Genomic DNA, 14,676 nt, shown 5'->3' with positions numbered 1-14,676 from the left:
ACTAAGCCAGAGGGGCACTTCTAACAAGAATCACCTGGTAGCTCCATCAACCACCTCAACTCAGCTGCAACCCATGGTGATAAGGTCTGGCCCTACTGGAATTTCTTTACGTGTTCCCTGGTGATTCAAATGGACCCTAACACTCAAGACTATTGTCCCAAAAGAAAGACAGCTCCCTGGAAAGCAAAGGACATTAGGCAGTGATTGGCAGGTAGGCCCAGCTCCCCAAGGGGAATCAGGCAGCTGAGGACTATGAAGAAAGCTTGTCCACACACCCCATGAGACTGGTCATTACATTGACTCCCACCTTCTCAAGAAACAGTAGGAAGCCCCCAGGCAGTTCACGTGCTTGGGGGACCACACAGCTCAGCAGTGAGCGGGTAATTAGTGCTCATCTCCCACCCAAGGGAGTCCCTGGTTCACCTTGAAACAAAGAGAAAGAAGCAGGAGACAGATTTGTCCACACATTTGGAGACATTCTGCCAGAGAATTCCATCGAGGCGTACAGAATCAGGGCCCTGACACTGATCAGCACCAGAGCCCAGGGTGGAAACAGGTCCTGGGCAGGATTTGTGAACAGATTGTCTCCAAATGCTGCATCTCTCCTAATTAATGCTGCAAAGTTAAGTCTCTGGCCTCTAGCAGCACACCAGGGAGGTTCTTGGGAGAGCAGGGTCTGCCATTTTCTTGTCTCTGTCACAGGGAGCACAGCCTGTCCCCAGGCAACTCCCCAGAGTACTGAATCGGCTTAAATGTCTGGCACTGATCTCTTGCTCAGGGAGAGCATTTCAAGAGCAGAGAGAGATGGTGAGGGTGGAGAGAGAGTCTTTCTCAAGACAGGCAGTGGGCATTACTAAGCTGGCTGTGGAGGTGGCACCAGCTCCCAAACACAGTCCGGAAACTTCCCTCATTACACCTGTCACTGATTTAAGCTCCTAGAAACTTCTTTGGTGGTATATTAGGAAGACCTGTGTCATGGAGGTACTATGCAAGAAATTTCAACATGGGTGGGCAAACTATCATCTGTGGCTTTACAATGACTATTTGACTCATAAGTAAATAAGATATTGCCAACCATCCCCGTTAAATTATACTCATGAGTTCACAGAGGGAGGGGGATGATGAGGGAGGAAGACATAGAGAGAACGAGAACTATATGGACATAATATTTTTCATTTCTACATAGGCAAAGATAAGAAAGCCTGAAAATGCCAGGAGTATGTGTGTGTGTGTGTGTGTGTGTGTGTGTGTGTGTGTGTGTGTGTACCCTCTCACAGAGGAGCATGACAGGACATAACACATAACAGAAGATGATGTGGAGTCCTTTTCCTCCTCCCACCATGTGTGTTCTGAAGATCAAACATGGGTAGTCAGTCTTCTTGGTAACAAGGACCCTTACTAACTGAGCCTGCTCACCAATCCGATCCCCTATCTTTTTTGAGACAAAATCTTTCAGCAAATCTGGAGCTCACCAATTTGAGGAAGCTTGGCCGGCAATCCACAGAGATCTTCCAGACTCTGCCACCCCAGCTCTGAGATTGCAAACACACGCCATCACACCTGGCTTTTCACAAGGATTCTGGGAATTGAACTTAGGTCTTTACACCTGCTTTTTCATATGCATGCATGCTTTCTATATATGCTTAAAACATAGCTTTTATTTTCCTTTTGTAGGCTTTGCTTATGTTCCTTGCCTGGTTTTTGTATTGATCTGTAGGTGTTATTCGTATGTTAGAGGAACCTGCCCTTCCTCTGAGAATATACACATGCATATTTTCAGTTGGACGCTCATCTTTTTACTTTGTTCGTGATTATTTAACTACGACCACACATTGTGGGTACTTCTTTTTGATACTATACTGACATTGTTCTCCCCTTCCCTTTTCTTCCTACAAAACCTTCTATATATCCCTCCCCTGATCGCTTCCAAATTCATTGTCTCTTTGTTATCACATACATGTATGTGTACATGTGTGTATATTCCTAAATACATAAATACAACCTGCTCAGTCTTTATGATTTTACCTGTATGAACATGTTTTCATGGCTAACTATTTGAAACTGGTTATCAGTAGAACGCTCATCCCTGGGGAATACTATTTTTCCCACTCTCAGAATTCCTTAGCTGCCTGTAGGGTTGAGGCCTCGTGAGCTTCTCCCAGTCCACATTAGTATGAACTATGACTATTAATGAACTGGGATATATTTACCTTTGTAAGTTTCTGGGTTTTGTCTCACACCTTAGAACGCATTATAAGAAGAAAACATCTCCCAGCATTTCTTTCACAGGTTGTCTTAAAGAGATAAGCCAAATCAGAAATCACTGGGTCTTAAAAAAAAAAAAAAATCACACAAGACCATGATCTAACTTGTCCTACATTCTGCACTGGAGACTGTGGTCCCCAAGAGAAATCCTTCATTTCTAAGGATGGCACACAGGGCTGGAGCCGCCGACGCCGAGCCCCACCACGCCGCTGCGCACCCCACGCCCCGCATCGTGCACTCTCGGTCCCAAAAGATTCAAACTTCAAGATGACAACCCTCAAGGACCAGCTGATTGTGAATCTTCTTAAGGAAGAGCAGGCCCCCCAGAACAAGATTACAGTGGTGGGGGTTGGTGCTGTTGGCATGGCTTGTGCCATCAGCATCTTAATGAAGGACTTGGCAGATGAGCTTGCCCTTGTTGATGTCATGGAAGACAAGCTGAAGGGAGAGATGATGGACCTCCAGCATGGCAGCCTTTTCCTTAGAACACCCAAAATTGTCTCTGGCAAAGACTACAGTGTGACTGCAAACTCCAAGCTGGTCATTATCACCGCGGGGGCCCGTCAGCAAGAGGGAGAGAGCCGGCTCAATTTGGTCCAGCGGAACGTGAACCTCTTCAAGTTCATCATTCCCAACGTTGTGAAGTACAGTCCCAACTGCAAGCTGCTCATTGTTTCCAACCCAGTGGACATCTTGACCTACGTGGCTTGGAAAATAAGTGGTTTTCCCAAAAACCGAGTCATTGGGAGTGGATGCAATCTGGACTCCGTTCGGTTCCGTTACCTGATGGGGGAAAGGCTGGGAGTTCACCCCCTAAGCTGTCACGGATGGGTCCTCGGGGAGCACGGAGACTCCAGTGTGCCCGTGTGGAGTGGCGTGAATGTGGCCGGCGTCTCCCTGAAGAACCTGAACCCCGAGCTGGGCACGGACGCAGACAAGGAGCGCTGGAAGGAGGTTCACAAGCAGGTGGTTGACAGTGCCTGTAAGTGATCAAACTGAAGGGGTACACATCTTGGGCTATTGGCCTCTCTGTGGCCGACTTGGCTGAGAGCATAATGAAGAATCTTAGGCGGGTGCACCCCATTTCCATCATGATTATGGGTCTCTATGGGATCAAGGATGATGTCTTCCTCAGTGTCCCTTGCATCCTGGGACAAAATGGAATCTCGGATGTGGTGAAGGTGAATCTGACCCCTGAAGAGGAGGCCCGCCTGAAGAAGAGTGCAGACACGCTCTGGGGGATCCAGAAAGAGCTGCAGTTCTAAAGTCTCCCCAGGTCCTAGCTCTTCACTGTCCAGGCTGCAGCAGGGTCTATGGAGACACTGTCTCCTCCATCTGAGCTGTGGCTAGTGCCATTGTGGTGTGGGGAAACCTCAGTTCCCACAGCTCTACCCTGATGCTGAGTGGTACTTGTGTAGTGGTAACCTGGTTAGTGTGACAGTCCACTGTCCCCAAGACACACTGCCAATTGTGTATGACCCGGGAGCCTGCTGAGTCACTGCTGCGCACCCTCCCCAGACCTGCCGAGGCCGGCGAGTTCCCAGTTAGCCGCAACCTGGCTCCAGTGTGTGAGTCCGTTACGCATATCTTGTTCATAAGGGTTCTAAAGAATATTACTTAGTATATTATATGTGTCTTAGTGTGCATTGCAGTGTTGTGTAAAATAGGATGTGCGTGCGGATGATGTACCAGCTACCCAAGTGTCATGCCAATGAAAATACCAAATAAACCTTGAACAGTGAAAAAAAAAAAAAAATAGGATGGCACACAGTGGACCATCCAGTCATTCCAGCTCCAGTGGAGGTCATTCCCTTGCTTGTCCAGTATGTGCCTATTTCTGGCATTGCAGAAGTCCTCCTAATAACCTTGGCATCCTCTGGTCACATAGGGTCTACCACCAAACTCCAGACTGGTTCCCACTGCAGGAACCCATACAACTCTCCGAGTCACTAATACATGTGGACTTCCCTAAGGTCATAAATTAGAGCCAGGGGTACTTACCTGTTTCTATGGATTCCGTTGCTCCCCTTACAGATTATTTTTGAGATTTTATTTATTTTTATGTATAAGCTTGCTTTCCTGAATGTTGTGCACCACATGTCTGCAGAGACCGGAAGAGGGGAGGGGGGCCCCTGAGACTGGAGTTTCAGACAGCTGTGAGCTACCCTTTGGGTGCTAGGAACTGAACCCTGGTCCTCTGGTAGAGCAGCCATGCTCTTAACGCTGAAATATCTCACCAGCCTGTCCATTGCTGTTTTGTGTTCATCAAATTCTGCCTCTGACCTTAACCTGTGGGGACTGATGTGGACCACAGTGTGTGTTGGGGGGTCAGAGGACAACTTGCAGAGAAGGTTCTCTCCTCCCACCATGTGGAAGTCAAGGTCAAGTCCAGCAATTGACCTCCGTTTGTTAGGCTTGACAGCAAGCACCTTTACCCACTGAGTCATCTTGTTGTCTCACGAGAAGGCTTTCACCTTCGTTTCCTGTTTGATCATCATACAGACCTCCGGATACAGACGCTTGTCCTGAAGTCCAGGAGTGGGCGGCAGACTCACTGCGCATGGCACCTGAAGCTGCATTTTAACTACTTGCTCAAGGTCTTTAAGACAGAATACATGAACACAGCAAGTTCTGTGATTCGGGTTTAAGTACAGTTCAGCAGCGAGGGACAACAGGCTAGACACGCTGGGACAAGCAGAGGTTTCTCAAGACAAATAGTGTCTCATCTGTGCAGGCCTACTTGCACCACAGCTGAGGGACTCTAAAAACAGCCTCTTCTGAACATGAGACTGAGGGCTAGAACACCAGAAGATGTTGTTTTTAGGAGATAGAGCAGAACAGAGGCTTCCCAGCCAGCATTAGGTCTGCAAACTCTACAGACATCCTGCAGTTATCCTTGGGCACCAAGACCAAAAGGAGATCTGGGTCATTCCCCAAGGTCACTCACAGAACTGTTAAGCTGTTGAGATCTGCTTCAGCTTTTTGCCTAAACTGTAGCCATGAGCCATTTTGTTTCTGGTCTCCATCTTGATCATGAGGTGAAATTAAGTTCATGTTCTCAGAATCTGCTTGCTTGCCCAATAACGATAACAATGAATCATCAGGTTATATTACTACTCGTGCTTTGTTTTATCTGTGTTCTTGGTTACAGCCTGTATGTCCTCTGAGAGACGCCAGTCACCACCTCGCTTGCCTCACTTAAAGCCAATCAGCTAAAAGGTCAGGTAAAAACGTAATACGGCTCTTCCCTTTGCCCTCTGCTCTTAGTTTTCCTATAAAAGCCTGCTGGAAGGGCAGACTAGATTCACAGATAGACTCCCAATTCCTTTCTGTGGCCCTAATCGCAATCAGCCTGGAACAGGCGGTCAAGAAATCTCAATATCTGACTGAGATCAGTGTCTGGGTGGTTTGTGGGGCTAGTCTTGGACCCCAACAAAGCAAGTAGGTAACCTACTAACACCATAACTGTCCCTGCTGAGACGTCCTCCTCCCACCACCTGTTAATTTTGCCTTCTTCATTTAGGCAGTCCCAGCTCTGGGATGCATCATCATAGAGACATACATATTGGAATAGGACTCTTCCTGCGTGATTCGGTCTACAAAGAAGTGGCTTGGAAATTTGCTGCTATGGTCAAGTAAAACCAGGTACAGTATGAGTCTGCCTTTTACTGGTTTCTTTAAGTATCTATTTGGCCTTGCTGGCCTACATTCCTTTAATTGTGTCATGAAGATAAAATTAAATGACAGTGAATTAACAATATCATAGACGTAATGGAAAGCTACCCTGCTCAACATGACATGCAGCAGGGTCCACAAATGTGGGGTCAGGGTCTGGAGATACCCGGTCTTACTGTGTACCCCCAGAGGGGACAGGGCAACGTGAATATGGCAGGGACAATAGAACCCAGAGCCTCCTTTGGGCATCGAAGCATTGAGAAGGGAATTAAAGCCCAGAACTGTTCTGTTTCCCCTGTAGGTCCCTCATAGCCTCTGAACTCCAGCCTGGATCACAAGCCGTGAACCTTTTTGTAGCCCCTTCAAGGAGAACTGTTCCCTATTCTAACATTCTTCAGCTGGTCTCCAGTGCGCCCTCTTTATTTTTCTGACTCCTTCCCTAAAGATAAAATTTAAATTAAAATTTAAAACCTCTGGCCATTCCTGAAGTTAGCACATGGACTAGGGAGGCCATCATGAGCCAAACTGTGTTAAAGATGTATAGTTTCAGACCAAAGCACACAGAGTCTGGGAGATCAATGATTTGTGGAGGAAAAAGTGAAATGCTTAGAGAGGACTAGAGAGATTCACCCAAGGTCAACAGTCTGGCCAGCAACACCAGAGTGGGAGCTGGCTGTCTCCCTGCCCCATGCTCTTCACCAGGCTGCTGTGGCTCCCAGACCAACTGTCTCCTGCCTCCTTGGGGAACAAACTCTGCTTCTAGATTTTGTCTGTGATGAAAAGAGAACAGGTTGACTTTGTAATGTCATCAAATATTAAGCTTGATTTTTTTTTCCCAGCTACTGACATCCAAATTGCGAGCAAGCTCAAGAGCCCCAGTGGAGCCTGTTGGCTGTGCTAATAGAATAGAGCTTGCAGCTAGGTGGGAGGGGAGGGTAGCCTCTCTCTCTATGTAGGGGGAGATGAGCAAGAGGGACTGCAAGGGTTCTGTGGCTCCCTGGGAGCCAGGGACAGAACACCAGCTAATCAAGGCCCATTCAAGTAAGGGCCTTCATTAAAATTTTTAAACCAGAGCATTCCATACCCGTGCGTGCTTGAAATGCCAAGGGTCTATTGAGGTCATTCTGTGAAGTTGTCAAAAACTGAAGAAATAATGTATCATTTGTCCTCTAGACATTTTTTGAAAGAAAAGCCCTCCGTGACACAAGACATACTGTGCAAACAGGCAGAGAAGGAAGTCACCCCTTCTCACCTCATTGTTTGAGAGAATACAGTGAGAATTCTCTTTGCAGGTAGGAAAAAAGATGGCTTAGGGAGAGAGTGTTGCTCCATGGGTAAGTGTACACTTAGCATATGCAAGGCCCCAGGTTCAAGTCCCGTGACTTAAAAGATAATTGCCTCTCAAGTTTGGCCTCATGCATTATTTTCACCAAACAGGTACATTACTCTCGCCAAACTGTGTTTGCTCATCAGCAAATACATGGCTAATAACACCTTTCTCGGAGGGCTGTGTAGAAAGCTAAATGGAGTGCATTAGAGAGCACCCAGTACCTGCCTGACTCCCACTATGCCTGATAAGCTCACCTCTAGAGTTTAAAATGAGTGCTATGGTTTACTAATTTCAATGCTTTAGCTTTTCATAGGGTGGAACTGAGCCCCAGATGGTGAATTAGCAGAATCACTGCGGCTCTCAGCAGAATCAAATTCAAGTCAAGAAATTCTCTGGAAATAGCCACACACACCACCCCCCTCCCCCATCAACACTTCTGTTCAGCTACCTCCTCCCTACTCATCCTGGGTTCAGTGCCTCTTAAACATTCAGTGTGACATATGTGTGGGATAAACAGTGAGGGACTGTGTCACAGTGATCAGCCCCTCTGTTTTCTAGGGCAAGGCTGGAATCTACACCCAAGTGTCACTATGCAGCCTCTTTCAAAGAATGATATTCAGTGAGGACCACAGAAAATAGGGGAAGGTAAAAGAGAGTAATGGGAGGATGAGAAGGAGGGGCATGAGAGAGGAGGGGAAAGAAGAGGGGGAATGGAGAAGAGAGGAGAAGGTAGAGGAGGGAAGGAAAGGAGAAAGAGAAGGGAGAAGAAGAATGGAAAGGAAGAGAGGAGATGAGAGATGAAAGGAGGGGAGGAGATAAGAGGGGGGAGGGGAGGGAAGATCTTAGAACCAGAACTCTGCCAGGGAATCAGAAAAATGTGAAACAGAAGGGAAAGCACGAACAGTTATGTCTAACGTGTAGACCTGGTGAGGAGAGAAGAATGCAGTGAACCAAGAGTTCAAAGTCAGAAGAGCTCCATGTGAGTGACAGATGTCAGAGTCCCAGCCACTCATCCGCCGTGGGCTGACAGGGGTTTCACCCTGAGTGGACCCCAAGCTAGGAGCCCGTGCTTTGTTTTCTCCAGCCTCTGTCTTTGATGGAAAGCGTCTGGCCTCTGTGTTACATGATGTGAATGGAATTTAAGCAGCTCTTTTCGTGGGCTGTCGGGTATATCTGCAATGTTTCCATCAATTAAAACATTGTTGCCTCTAAGAAACTGGGCGATGGAGTCAACCCATGTGCCACCCCCACATTGCCTCCCTACATGTGACTTGTATTTTACTGCTGTGCAAGCCCAGACTCTGATCCTATTCTTTTAGACTCTTCCATGGTGGTGGTTATACGGCAGGTTAGAGATGGGGCTGGAGTGAGACTATGAATAAGAAATAAAGAGATGGGGCACCAAGAAAATTGCAAATCGGGAACACAGAGAGATCCTAGGTATAAGTTAATCTAATTCTTCAGTATGCTCCATAGAGATGCTAAGGGGGCCAGAGAGAAGTGGCCTGCCCAAGCATACACAGCTGATGCAATGAGTATTAGAATGAACCTATCCTCCTGACCAGTGCTATAGAAACCTCTTAAATGATTTATACTAAGTTCAACTTTAGCCATCTTTTGTGTAGACAAGAGGCCCAAACTAACCCTCCAATCAGAAAGCCTAAAAGCCTGTGTCTGGAATTGGCCTTGATTTTTCACTATACACAAAGACCTGAGCCACTTGTCCTTCTACTCTGGTCTTGTAAGTCAATGATGGGGGAGAGGTACTGCTGTCCCAGGGCAATAGAAGCTCTGGTCTGTGGAATATAGACAACCACACTGTCCAGCTCAAAGCTCACGGCATCTGCACTGGATTCTGGAGTCCACTGTGAGCTAAGCATTGCACCTACTTGTTCTTGTATGTCTTCCTTATCACAACACCCTGAGTCAAGGCTACTCTTGTCCCCATCTACAGCTAAAGAGGCCAAATAACTTCTTCAAGACCTTCAAGGCCAAAAGGGCAGATGAGCACCTAATGCAAACTTGCCACATCCCATACCTACTTGCTATTAGCAAATCCTCTCTCCCTTGTTCCGTCTCATTCATTATCACTATGGCCCCCATGTAAAACCCATTTCCCAGCTAAGGAAAGCATGCCCAGAAAGAAAGCCACAGTAGGAAGTAACATCAGCCACAATGGAGGCTGATGTTTTTGTGATCAGTCACAAATCCACAGTGTGACTCAGACCTTGTTTAAAAGAAATCTGCCAACTTCTCTGTCTGCTGTTGCCGGGGTTTATACCTCCTTGAGTTGGAAGTATACATGGGTCAGTAAAGGCTAGAGAACAGCATGGAGTCTAAGGAGCAGGAAATGGCATAAGAAAATTAGGGAACTGTGGTTCTCAGTTTCCTGGGGTCACTGTAGAACTAGATGACAAATGTTTCATCAGCACAAAGGACAAGAGCAGATGTTCTCAATCTGCCCAATGCTGTGACCCTTTAATAGAATTCCCCATGTTGCGGTGACTTATAACCATAAAATTACTTCATTGCTACTTCATAACTATAATTTTTCCTACTGTTATAAATCATGATGTAAATAACTTACATGCAGGATCTCTAATATGTTACCCCCCCCCAAGGTGTCATGACGCACAGGTTTAGTACCACTGGACAAGAGTGATAGATCCTAAAAGGTATTCAGTAATCATTCCCACCTTGCCTCAGCCATTGTGTGTCCAAGTCTCAACCTGACTTCTATATGGCTATATTAAGGACACTGAATTCCTTTTGTGCCCTTTAGTAAAAAAAAATTAATAAAATAAAAATAAAATAAAATAAAATACTTAGGAGAGGAGTTGCCACTGCCCACATCACCTTTTATATTCACAAGCCAAGACTCTCTGGTATCCACAGAAACAGATGTTTTCACAGCTCGGCTTCATAGTTCTGACTTTGACCTTAGCCTTACTGAAAGACCTCAGACCCATATCCCATCTGATGGAGTAGACTGGCCAAGATGCTGCCTATTAGCAGTTGTGACAAAAAGTGAAATGATTCTTTTTGGGAGGAGGGAGAGGGAACAGACTCTTTTGTAATCCAGAATGGCCTCAGACTTGCTACATCACCAAAGCTGACCTTGAACTCCGAATCCTTCTGTCTTCTCCTCCCCAGTGCTGGGATAATAAGAAAACAGAACCACACCAGCTTCCAGAATAATTCTTAGGTGTGAACTCACAATTCTTTGAAGAACCTGTCTGACTTTCTGGAGTCCTGTGTTCAGGGGTCTACAATGAACCAATATTCATAAAAATATAAGGGAGGGCATGCATACCTGGCATTAACACATAGTTTGCCTGGGTTCTGAGAGCCATCCCCTGGTAGAAGACTTGAGAATTCTCCACAAGGCTCCACTGAAATGCAGAAATCGTACAGGTAAAACCACAGCAGGCTCAAGCCCTCCAGAAAAAGCTGTCTGCTGGGGAATGGTGATGATTTGTAATCAAATTGTGTTTCATTAAAGAGAAAGTATCCAGAGGTTTCCTGTTGGCTGTTTCCTAGCAAATTAAAGATAATGTAGTTAACAGAGAACAACTGGAAGTCAGATACCAACAGGTGACACAAACCTGAAGAAAACTTTATCTCCTTGCATGCTCGATCCTGTCCTTGGTCAGAAAGCTGGGTGTCATGGTAAGATCACACACCACCCCCTGAACCTCTGACTTTGAACCAGAGTCTACTCTGTGGTTTTTTCCTCCTGTCTTGGTCGGGGGTTAAGTCAACCTCCAGGATTCCTCAGGCATCATCCGTCCTTGTGTTTTTCCTCACGGACCTGGCTAGGCTGGCTGGCCGAGCACCAAGAAACTGCCTGGCTTTGCCTTCCTGGTGCTCAGATCACAAGTGTGTGCCATCATGCCTGGCTCTTTTACCTGGGTTCTAGGGGTTGAGCCCAGGTCCCCATGCTTGTCCAGTGAGCACTGTATTGTCTGAGCTACCCTTCCAGCTCCCTGCCCCCCATCTTTAAGATGGGGAAGGTATTTGGGTGACCTGATGCCCCATTTTGTGGCTGTGAGGAGTTTCCCAGAGTCCAGGACTTCAATGCTAAAATCGAGAAAATCTTGGACACATGAGTACAGGTTGGCCATGCTCTTGAGCTCCACCATCAGGGAATGTCCTGACTTTGGGATTCTTCCTGTCTCTAGTGTTCTCGAGAATTACCAGGTTCAAGAACCCACAAGCCCCTCAGCATATGTGTTAGGAATCATTCCAGCTGTGCTCCCAGCATGAAGAAATGACACCACAGGGCTTGCCCATGTCCAGCGCCCCAGGATCTCTGGCAACCATGGAGCTTTCAGAGGCAAAGCCTCCAGATCTCCCCTGAAACCTCGCTTGAGCCCCAGAACTGACAAGAGACTAGATAAAGAGATCGGAACCAACCAAATGGATGGCCTTCTTATGGCCACTGGGTGATGGAATGCTACCCCATGGCCATCTGTTCCAAGTCTGGTGGCTTGTTGGCTGCTGAGTGTCCTCTGTAGGAGTATAGGCACTGTCCCATGGGGATGCAGACGGTGAGCATGTGCTTCCGGTGAGCAGATGCATGCCGCACCATGAACACACTGCCAGATTCTTGGACAACCTCTAACCTCCTGCTTCTCCTCTCACAGCTGGGCAAGCCTCTCTGCTCAGAAAAGAAGGGAGTGGCCAGCATCCCAAAACCATAGGCCCAGCTGTTGATCCTACCACACATCATGGTATACATGTTCAGAAGGAAGGGAGTAAGTACTCTGGAAGGTAAGACAGGAAGAAGGGCAGACTTCCTCACCTTGCCATAGTCAGGGGCTCCCTGGAGCAGAACCTGATGAGGCTGGGGATTCTCTGAGGCCCAAACTGGGCCAGTGAAACCTGGAACTCCAGCCAAGAGGGATGGAAACCCAGGAGAAGATGGGGCCTGGGAGGAGGAGGCAGTCTGTGATTTTTAATTTACTTTTTCTTGCCCTGAGACAAAAATTAATTTGACTTGGGAAAAAAAAGGGAACTTTTAGCTTGACTTTTGAAAGTAAAATTTCTGAAACTCTTTTTCCACTTAACAGAACATTCCCTCCACTTTCAAGGTATAATGTTAATATGCACCAAGAATGGGGAATTCCCTGGGCTCAGCCTACATATCGCTGAACTGATTTTTCCCCTCATTTCCTAGTAATACTGGCTGGGTTACACTAACAGGAGAGTTAGCAGCTAATTTTGCTGCAGGGGGATAATAACAGGAAATGATCCTTAATAATGAATTAAATATACTTCTTGAATCCTGATTCTTTTTATTAGATAAGGTCAGTGGCATCTTATGTAAGTAAATCTATACAAGGCCTGTAAGAAGATACAGAGAAAAATGTGGAGCAGACACACTACAGGACAAGACATGAGCCCCAAGCCTGCACTGAAGGTGGTGAGAAATAGGCTGCAATGGAGAACATCATGAACCAGAGGCTAAACACTGGGCACTCATCTTTGCTGACTGTGCACACTTGAGTACTGCCTAACTTCTCAGGAGCTATCCTCACCTCCTCATGGAATGATTATTCCTGCTTCTTGGAATTCTGATCCATCAAATCTGTCTCTTGCTTTCTACAGAGGATGCCATTCCCCTGTTCTTTTCACTTCCATTGTGTTATCCAGCCTTCAGAATCATCATCCTTTAAAAAAAAAAAAAAGTCCACCAAGGTCCGGCAAGATAGCTCAGTGGGCAGAGTGCTTTCTGCAAAATCCTCACAACTGACCTTGATCCCCAGAATACATGTAAAGATGGAAAGAAAACCGTATTCTACAAAAGTTGTTCTATGACCTCCATACTCGGACTGTGTCACATGTACAACACATACAAATGGACATAAACACACGCACTCATGCAAACACATACACAAACAAACAAGCACTAAAAAATAAAAATTTTAAGCCCACCAAAATAGACAAGCCCTATGTCAAAATAAGGAAGGTTAAACATTGTTCAGGCCATGCAGTTAACAGGAAGAAAGATTATTAATCTTTATGGCCCCTGCTCCTTGAACTAGCTGTCTTTTCACTTCTTTTATTGAGCAGCTTTTGGATAACAAGTTTTCTCATGACATATCACCAACCTGTGGATCAATTTTTATTAGCCGTATACACATTCTACTCTCTTCACAGCGTTCTCTGTTTGGAGAGGTACATTTCTCAAAATATAATCTAATGTGCCCCAAAATGAAAGAAATGGTCACAAACTAAATGTAAACTGAAGTTGTAGTTTTGTTGAACCTGGGAGGCGTGGGCAAACCAGAGAGATGGAACATGTCAGTGGTAGTGGAAATGAAGGTGGCCCTGGGGCCAGGGTGGCTAGGCCAGCCTCCTTCCAGCAAAGGGGAAGCCAAGAGGATGAGATTTCAGGATGTTGCTCAAAGTTGTACCTAATTCAACTCTCTGTGGTAGTCACTTTCTTCTGTGCACAATGGAACTGGTCTACTTGCCAGGAAGCTTGAGAACATTTGAGCGATGGTAGACATCCTAATTTGCTTTCCATTGTCCTAAAACACCAACCAAAATAATCTTGGAAAGGAGGGTTGTAGCTCAACAGTTAAGAGCACTTACCACTCTTGCAGAGGACTAGGGTTCAGCCCAGCACCCACACAGCAGCTCACAACCATCTGTAACTCCAGTTCCAAGAGAGCCCAGGCCTCTTTTGACCTTCACAGGCTCTGCACACACTTGACGCATATACATACACTCAAGCATGCATGAATTAACTAACTAACTAACATTAAAAGAAAATCCCAACTTGAAAAAGGAAATGGTTTATCTAATCTCACAGCTCCCAGGTCACAATCTATCACTGAAGGAAGCCAAGGCAAGACAGAGGCTGCAGAAAAACACTACATGGCTTGTTTTTGATGGCTTGCCCAGAGACCTCTCTTACATAGCCCAGGTCCATCTGCCCAGGGATGGCACTGCCAAAATAGTCTATGCTACCTTTCATCAATCAACAATCAAAAAAAAAAAAATGCCCCTTAGACATAGCCACAGGCCAATCTGATGGAGTCACGTCTTCAGTTGAGGTTCCTTCTTCCCAGTTGTTTCTGGTTTGTGTCAAGTAGACAAATAATAATAATAATAATAATAATAATAATAATAACAATCAGTACAGCTTCCATACTCCTGAAATTTTCACCAGTGGGCAGGAAGGAGTTTCAGCCCAGTCGAAACCGGCTGGCTCACTTCCTCTTAGCCAAAGCCCTTGTGTGGAGGTTTTCCGCTTCCCAGAAGCTTCCCAAGCTGTGGGTGGGGATGTAATTACAGTGTTCTAAAGCAAACAAACACACACTCGAGTGGGAGGCTTGCATATTTATTTGGCTAATTAGAGAGAAATCACTGAGAGGATATACATCAGTCTTTTTTCT

The 14,676-nt window shown here is 46.1% G+C and overlaps 1 pseudogene; it reads left to right on the top strand.

Annotated features, from left to right (window-relative positions):
- The first annotated feature begins 2,437 nt into the window (after positions 1-2,437).
- On the top strand, positions 2,438-4,021 carry LOC110548293 (L-lactate dehydrogenase A chain-like; annotated as a pseudogene).
- The last annotated feature ends 10,655 nt before the right edge of the window (positions 4,022-14,676 follow it).

The sequence above is a fragment of the Meriones unguiculatus genome, chromosome 10 (assembly GCF_030254825.1).
Source record: "Meriones unguiculatus strain TT.TT164.6M chromosome 10, Bangor_MerUng_6.1, whole genome shotgun sequence".
Taxonomy (NCBI): Eukaryota; Metazoa; Chordata; class Mammalia; order Rodentia; family Muridae; genus Meriones; species Meriones unguiculatus.
The sequence above is the reverse complement of the archived record's forward strand: the minus strand, read 5'-3'. Positions and strand labels throughout refer to the sequence as shown.